Source organism: Cinclus cinclus, chromosome 15 (assembly GCF_963662255.1).
Source record: "Cinclus cinclus chromosome 15, bCinCin1.1, whole genome shotgun sequence".
NCBI classification, from domain to species: Eukaryota; Metazoa; Chordata; class Aves; order Passeriformes; family Cinclidae; genus Cinclus; species Cinclus cinclus.
The window spans coordinates 7156418-7164519 of NC_085060.1; positions in this window are offsets into that span (position 1 = coordinate 7156418).

Genomic DNA, 8102 nt, shown 5'->3' on the forward strand with positions numbered 1-8102 from the left:
AGTTACTTTAACTTTGTCTTACAGCATGTATGGCAACTGGATTTACAATCCACCAAGAGGAACCCATTAGACCTCCCTTTCTAGGAACACTGCTTTTTATTCTCTTACTATATAATTTACTTTCACATCCTGAAAAACTTTACATCCAGATGCCATGGTGCTCTTGTTGCTTGTGTGGCAGCAGCTCAAAGGACCCCAGGCCTGCTGGAGCAGGACAGGACCCAGTGACAGCCTGACATTGCCCCAGAGGCTTCTTAACTCCTGAGTAATTTCATCCTCAGCTGCTGAAGGTAATGGGAGGTGGACCAGTGCTTCAAAGTAATTTCATCTGAATCATTCCTGAGTGGGCTTTAAGGTAACTGACTCTGTCTGCAAAGGTGAAAAGGAGGAGAAGGTGTACTGTTTGTGAGCATATGCTGTGCCTGCAGAGGTGGTGTGGTGGCACCTTTTCCAACATGTGTTTAAAATACATTGTGTCTGATGCAGCTTGCTTTAGAGGATTTCCTGAAATCATCCCTGATTTGCTCCAGACTGTGATTATGGGAGAGGAAAAAGAATATCACAGTTTGTCCCAAGAATCAAAGTCAAAGCTAAAGGCAGGAAAGGTGCAGTGAGGTTTCAGGACTGACTGTCTGTCTGTGCATGCCCCAGCTCTCTCCTGACCAAAGGCAGAGTCCATCTCCTCCAGACACATCCCATTGGTTGTGCTGGCAGCCCTGGGCTCTCTCACAGCAGCACCCTAGGCATGGCTCTGCCATTTTTAAGGGATTCAGGATCAGGCTGGGACTCCTGCACAGCTGTGGTGTCTTGCCCCTATTTTATGTTCACTGAAAGATTTTTGAATGGACTTCAGAAGCCATTATGAACCCAAATGTCGACTTACACTTGCAAAATGTCTCTGGTTAATGTTTTCCTACTGACGCTCTGCTTTGCTCCCCGCCTGCCAGAGTTTCCTGTGACCTATTTGAAATATCACTCTCCTAAGTGAAAATGTGCCTCTCTTTTTCAAACTTGCAAAACTCACAAAAATAAATAGCCTAATTTGGCCAGTTAATAGCCCTCTCCTGGGGCTCCTCTCAGCAACGAAGAGGCCTTTTAAATACAACATTTGTGACTGCGTCATTAAAGCTCTGCATGATCCAAGCAGACTAAACCAAAAAGAAAGAAATGCCTTATTTGATCTAACTTTCTTTTCTTTTAAATAGTGACACTAGAGACCCATTTATTTTTAATTACACAATTACTTTATTAAAAGCCTAAATCCTGCAGTCCCTAGTCATTGCTCAGGCAAAACTGTTATCATTGAAGGAAAGACCTGTAGGAGCCAATCCTAAAAATAGGGCAGCTGACAAAATGCCTTTCAAAATTAGTTTGCTTTATTTTTTAAGGATTTCCCAAGTCAAAGAGAACTTGCCTTTGCTTTGCTTTTCAGGTCTGCAGCAATTTGAAAATGGAATTTAGAGAAACAGGCACTCCAGAAAGCATAACCATCCCCAGTTTTCCTTTCAGACTGGCTTTGCTCCCCTTTTTACCCTGAAACACCACCCTCTATGGAACCACAGTAGTATTTCCTGGCAGGAGTGATGCATGAGAGTTCATACAATCATAGAATCTCCTGCGTTGGAAGGGACTCACAAGGATCATCAAGTCCAACTCCTGACCCTGCACAGGACAGCTCCAGAATCACAGCGTGCTCCTGAGAGCATTATTCAAATGCTTCTTGAACGGTCAGGCTTGGTGCTGTGACCATTTCCCTGGGGAGCCTATTCCAGTGCCAAATCCCCCTCTGGCCACTTTGATTCCTGCAGCACCTCTCTGCAGCCCTGCCTCACCTGCGGGGTGTAAATCCAGCTACTGGGAGACTGGTAGAGGGCAGGATTGATCCTGTGCCGTTGAGTCTGTGCTACACCAAATGCATTTCTGTGTTTGGACTCTGAAGGACAGATCTTGCTGAATAAAGACAGTGCTGCAAGCAGTAGGAGAGTGAGCAGGCTAGCCAGCCACATATACTGGGTTATATTTCTAGGCTAAACTCCAGAGCCTTCAATTTTATTACCTAATTACCCAGCCAAACTCATTCATCTTTATTTTTCAGTCTTTCCCACAGATCCCAGTTAAAATGCAGCTTTGCTATCTGAAGTGCTGCCCAGGTACTCTCTGCTTGGAAAAAATAATGGTTTATCAGCTTTATTCACTCAAACTGTGTTTTCTTAGTGTAAAGTATGAATGGCAGAAATCCCAGCCCTGAGCAGCAGCAGAGGTCTCCATGAGGCTCTGCTGCAATGAAGGTGGCTGCATTATCATGGGCAACTGTACCAGGGGAAGCAAGAGGAAGAAAATGAGCCTCTACTTAAATGTAGGCTTCATCCCCAGTGCGACATGTCATTAGATTGCACTCAGGGCTTTGTGCCATGGCTCACTGCAATGCCTTTATTGCAAAGTATAGGCATCAAGAATTCGTAAATAAAAACAACAGGGGGAAAAACTGCCCTCCAGAAGAGGGGAGACATAAGGAATACATCCCTGGACAATGGATTCCAAGGGGGAAAATATACTGGTGTCCCATCCTTTTTCTCTGCAGGATATGAGCCCTCCTCTCCATATGTTACTGTTGTGTAGATGTAATCCAGGTCCCATGCTGGGGCAGAGGCTCCTGCTTAGCATAACCCTGCCCCTGGGAGGGGCTTATCTTGCAAATACACCATCGTTTCTGGGCTCCTTGCCTTTATTTCCTAAGGAAGTGCACATACTGGCAGGTTCAGTGGGCATTCAGATATGGTAAATTGCTACAAAGCAGAAAACCTTCCCCAGACCTAACAGCATTCCTGCTTGCTCTCCAGGTGGCAAGGGCTGGCCAGGGGGAGCGAGGGGAGAGGTGGCAGATGCTGTGGAGCATGAGGCTGCTGTCTTGCCAGCTTGCCTTCGTCTGACAGAGGAGAGATGGGAGAGAAACCCTCATGCAGCCTTTCTCCCTCTGAGGCCCCTTGCAGACAGAGTCGTCCTGGTGCTGCCTCCCAGCCCCAGGGTGAAAAAAACCCACTGGATTTGAGGGGCTGTGCCTCATAGGAGGCTGGGTCAGAGGCACAGATGCTTTGTGTTCAGTCTGCCCTCCTGGCCATCAACTGCTCCCAGTGAGCAGAGCCAGGATAAGCATAGCAGGAATATCCAGGAAGATGTTGGTACTGTGCTGTGCTAAGCTGTGCCATGCAAGGAGCCTGAGAGCAGGACCTGCTCAGCAGGGCAGTGAAGGTGTGTTGCAACCCAGGTAGGTGTGTGACGGGAAGGACAAGCCTAAATTCATGCTGAAGGAAGGAACCTTGTGGAGCAGAGCTTAGCAAGACATCAGGACACAGAGCAGAAGCGTAGAAGGAGATGGGTTTGGTCAGGAGAAGGGAATGAGCGTTGTCAGGAGGAGCTACTACCTGTGGGGATGGAGTGCTGAACCCTCAGTGTGCCTCGTAAAAACATATTAAGCTTCCAGGGTGTGCTGTGCTCTAGCAGGCTTCACTCAGGGAAGACTTTCACATGAGGCCACAATTCCACTCATCCTGCACCTCTGGTAGCAGTGGTACTTCTCCCTTTAGCCCTGCCTGCTAGGCTTTCTCCAACCAGACACCAGCTGACTTGATCTTCCCAGATGTTTCCTTGTGATTTCTCCCATTCTAGCTTTTACCCCTGACCACAAGCAGCACTTGGAACAATTAACACCTTGTGCTCCTACCATGTTATGGTTTACAAGGCAGCTGGTTACTAGGGCAACAACTGCACCCTTTTCTTTCAGTGTATTGACTGAAAATCAACATTTTATATTAAAGGAAAAGAAAAATTATATTCTCTCAAGCCACAGTGAGTTACAACACCATCTCTCTTGTAATCAAGGTATTGCTGAATTATGATGCTATAAACAAACACTTCTGATATAACCACAAACACTGTGGGACATGTAACACATTGGCAGTATATTTCAAGTGACAAACTAATTTATTGTGGGGAGTGGAGGGAGAAAAACACCTTTCCAGAAGCCACAGCAAGGAATTACAGCAAAGAATGACCAGAGCTTAGGGGTACAAGCACAAAGTAATTCTAACAACCTGGCTGGAATAAAGTACTTCAGAGTATGAGCAAGATTAGAGCAGTACCCATAGTTCAGGAGGGGAGGATACAGGTTACAGATTACAGGAGGATACTTGGTTATTCTCTCCTTTTGTCTAGCATAAATCATGATTAATTTCATAGCACTTAATAGAATTACCATGCTGTGAGACTGGTGTAAGGAAGTAGTTCCCAGGAGGGATTGGGGAAGTGAGCCCACAGCTATCCCATAACCTTTGTAGGCCAGTGTGGAGGCTTCCCTGCTTGCAGGTGGGACTCAAGTAACAATCATGAATCATTAAGGTACATAACTATCTGGGAGATCAAAGAGATCAGGAGCTTGAGGTGAAAGTAGCTCGTGCCAGATGCTATGGAGTCACAGAACAGGCGGGGAGCTGCTTGAAAGAGATTTTGTCTCTTGCTGTGTTCCAGGTGGCTGCTGGGTCACTTTGGTCAGTGGGATTGGAAGAGAGCCATCATCTATCTCCTGGATGGTCTGCCAGCCCTGGTGTGTGGTGAGTTCCAGGTCAGGAGACTTCTTTGCCCAAACAAAGTGATTTGTGTATGCTGTTTTACTATGCCAGAATGTGCTGGGCTGTTTTGGTAGTCACCTGCTGCCCAAGTTGTTAAATACATGTGAGCTGTCAGTAGTGCCTCTCTCAGCTGTGAATGGGACCATGGATGGAGCGGGGGAAGCAGGATGGGCTGGGCAGCTGTTCAGTGTCTCCCCAGCCACATTCAAAAGGACATCTGTGCTGTGCAGTGGGAATGGGAGAAGGAAACAGGGATATTGTCTTAGTAAACCTGGCCCCTGGAGAAGATAGTGCTACACAAATACACATAGATATAACCATCTATGGTTATGGTGCATACATCAATCTGATCATGATGAAGCACTTGTGATCAGGAACTATCAGTGCTTAAAGCCTGTTTTCTGTGTCTTATAACTTCTGCATTTATACCAACATGCTGGGTATTAACAGGTTATCCAAAAGTTGCCTGGAGGTTGCAGGACTGACTTTGTAGTAAAAAATATCAGCTAGACTGTGAGGTTTTGAGTGACCTAGTTGACACAGTAAGTGAGGATGATCAGGCTGACATTGCTTCTGTAAGGTTGGGTTTCCAAACATGCCTTTACAGGAATGCTGGGGTTCTCTGGCTCTAGTTTTAAGTGAGTTTCGAGTTGAGGGGGGTAAAGCTTCAAGCAATTCCACTGCAGAGTTTGTAAATGAGCACAAAAATGCATTGAATGGGAACTGTTGACTGTACAGACTTCTGATGGGTTTGACAGCACAGCTCAAAAGTTCCTTGAATAATAAGTCTATGATTTCTGGCAGCCTCCAAGTGCTGAACTTCTTTGTATTTCAAAGCAAATAAATACTTCTTAAAAAAGACCACCTCTTCTCAGCTATCCTTAAAATTATAGCACAGAGACTGAAATAAAATGTGTATACTTGTCTCTCCTGGGACACGACGGAAGGGGAAAGCATTATCAGAATTATTTAAACTCATTGTAACAGTATTGAACCAATTATTTTGTTATATCTGGATTTGTTTTCTGCCTCTCAATGAGAACATTTGAGGTCTATCATCTCCACGATTTATGAGTTACCAGTCTGCAAGTGTAAAATTTCCAACTGGAACATATGGTATCAGAGGGAACAAGGGGGATATATTTGATTGCTCATGCTCCCCAAACTCCAAATCTACTCCATTTAGTATTTTGTTCACAGGTCCTGTAGGGGAAAATAAAAAAATCATCTCTGATCTGAGACCAAGCACTGAACATTTCACCCTGAATAGGAATCTGTTTGAAAAACTTACAAGCAGCTGAAAAGGGAATAGAATAGAAACTACATTTCTGTTTCTTCACAACGGGCAGAACTTAGCAATGCTGATAAAACCTCTCTGAACCTTTTTCTCTAAGTTCTGACACCTTCTTTGGAGCCTTGCCTCCAGCCAGCACATGCAGACAGAGCAAGTAGCAGGCCAGAGACCACTTGTTCTCTTTCCTGATGGTGTCAGTGAGGCTGGGCAGTCCAAGGCTGCCAGCAGAGCTGGGCGTGCAGGCAGTGGGGCTGCTGTGGTCTCTGCACCAACCCGGAGAAGTGCTCTGCCTCTGAGCCCCATGGTACTGGGAGGCTGTGCAGGATACCTTGCTGGCCATGCTGCCTGGGTTAACCCCACTTTTGAGTTTGGAACTAGCCTGAGATTCATCTGCAGTGACAGAAGACCTTTGGGATCGCCAGGCAACACTAACTATTGGCTCTGGGTAGCCACAATGCTCCTGTAATTTGCCAGTTCGTTGCTGGCCTCTTAGTACTCCACTGGGCTGACACATTCTTGTGTGGGCATTCCTTTACCTGTACAGAGAATGGTCATGCAGACCTTCCCTCTGTGCAGGGCGGCAAAGTATTCCCTTCCTTTGCTTTCCTGCAGAGCAGAGGCTTAGCCCTGAGTAACCAGGCTGTAAGGTGCAAGAAACAGGCTTCTCACTCTTCTTCCTGGCAGAATAAGGAGGTCCTAAGCCTGTAGCCCTGGGTATTGATGTCACCAAATCACAGAAGAAGAGTCTTTCACTTGGCAGCATGATGATTGTGTAGTGCCACATGTACAACCAAATCTATCCTCCCTGCCATTCAGACAGAAAGCAGCTTGTTTTGGAGCAGCTTCCCTGGGAGGGGGAGGAACAGATGTTTGAACCAGAAGCGTATGTGACAGTTGGGAAAGACAGCGTGGAAACGCACAGTTGAAAGGAGAAGTCTGATGGGAGTGTGATGACAGTAGCAGGACTTCAGTGACAAGGAGTGGGAAGGAGAACAAGCAGGGAGGAGTGTTACTTCAAAAGCTGAGCAAAGTGCACAAGAAGATATGTCAGGAAAGCGTCAGAGAAAGGAAGAGAGGAAATGTGAGAGTAGAGACAGGCTTTGGGATCTGTCTGCAAGCATGTGTGACCTGTTACCTGACAAATGGAGAAAGGAAGGCCTTTTATTCCTCCGCCTCCTTCCACCGAGTTAACTCTTCTTGCAGTGGAGCTGGCTGCTAGCTCTGCTGGAGCTCTTCAGTTAGTGCTCGTGGAAGGTAAGGCTGCCTATGCTGCTCCAAAGTACAGTGACTGGGGGGAGCTGTGTGAAGGTAGTCTATCAGGGATGCCCAAGCCCTTCCTCTGCCTTTATCAGGTGGCAGAGTAGCCACAAGCCTTGGGACTTCTGGACACTGCAAGAGGAGGAGAGGTGACAATCTTGTAACAGGCTTTGCCTCTAACTGTGCTGTGATCACAAAGGCAGGACGTGTGAGCAGGGAGAGAGAAGTGTGTTTGAGTATTTCTCCTATGGCAGGGAGGGACCTCTCCAGCAGTGCCTTACCCTGGTGACACCAATCACAGCTCTGCAGTGTCCAGTTTTACCCTAGTTCAGCAGATGTGCAAGGAACACCAGGAACGTGCTGCTGCAGTGTGAAGCCTTAGAGCTGGGGGAGGAGGCATTGTGACTTCTCCTCCTGAGGGATTTACAAAGGCAGTTTTGCACAACCCTTCCTGGGCTCACCACTGACTTTCCAGTGTGCCTTGAGAAACACAAACTGGTCTGTTCTGCTTTGTGTCCTCTTGTAGGGAGGAGAGAATTTCCTTAAGTATAGGGCGAGCCTTGAGATGTAATAATGAAGGGATTGCAAGGTAGATGCCAGTCACAACCAGCTAGGCCAGGAGCTGCAATCTGACAATGGATGTTGCATGACTGGTGACTTTCCCCTTCATAGGAACATTGGCATTCATTTATTGGTGTGAAATCACAGCAAGTTAGAGGCACAGAATAATCCCTTGTGTGCAACAGGGAAGGCTGAACCATGGTGATGGAGACAGGTCAGGGTGTGCTGTGTCTGGCAGCTCTGGGGGAGAGGAGGGTCACAGCAGGGACCTGTCAGTAATATGGGCTGTTTAGGGTTGAGGCTCAGCCAACAATGCCTTCTTTCATTTATTTATTTTAAGGATTAAATGTATGGAGAGGAACATG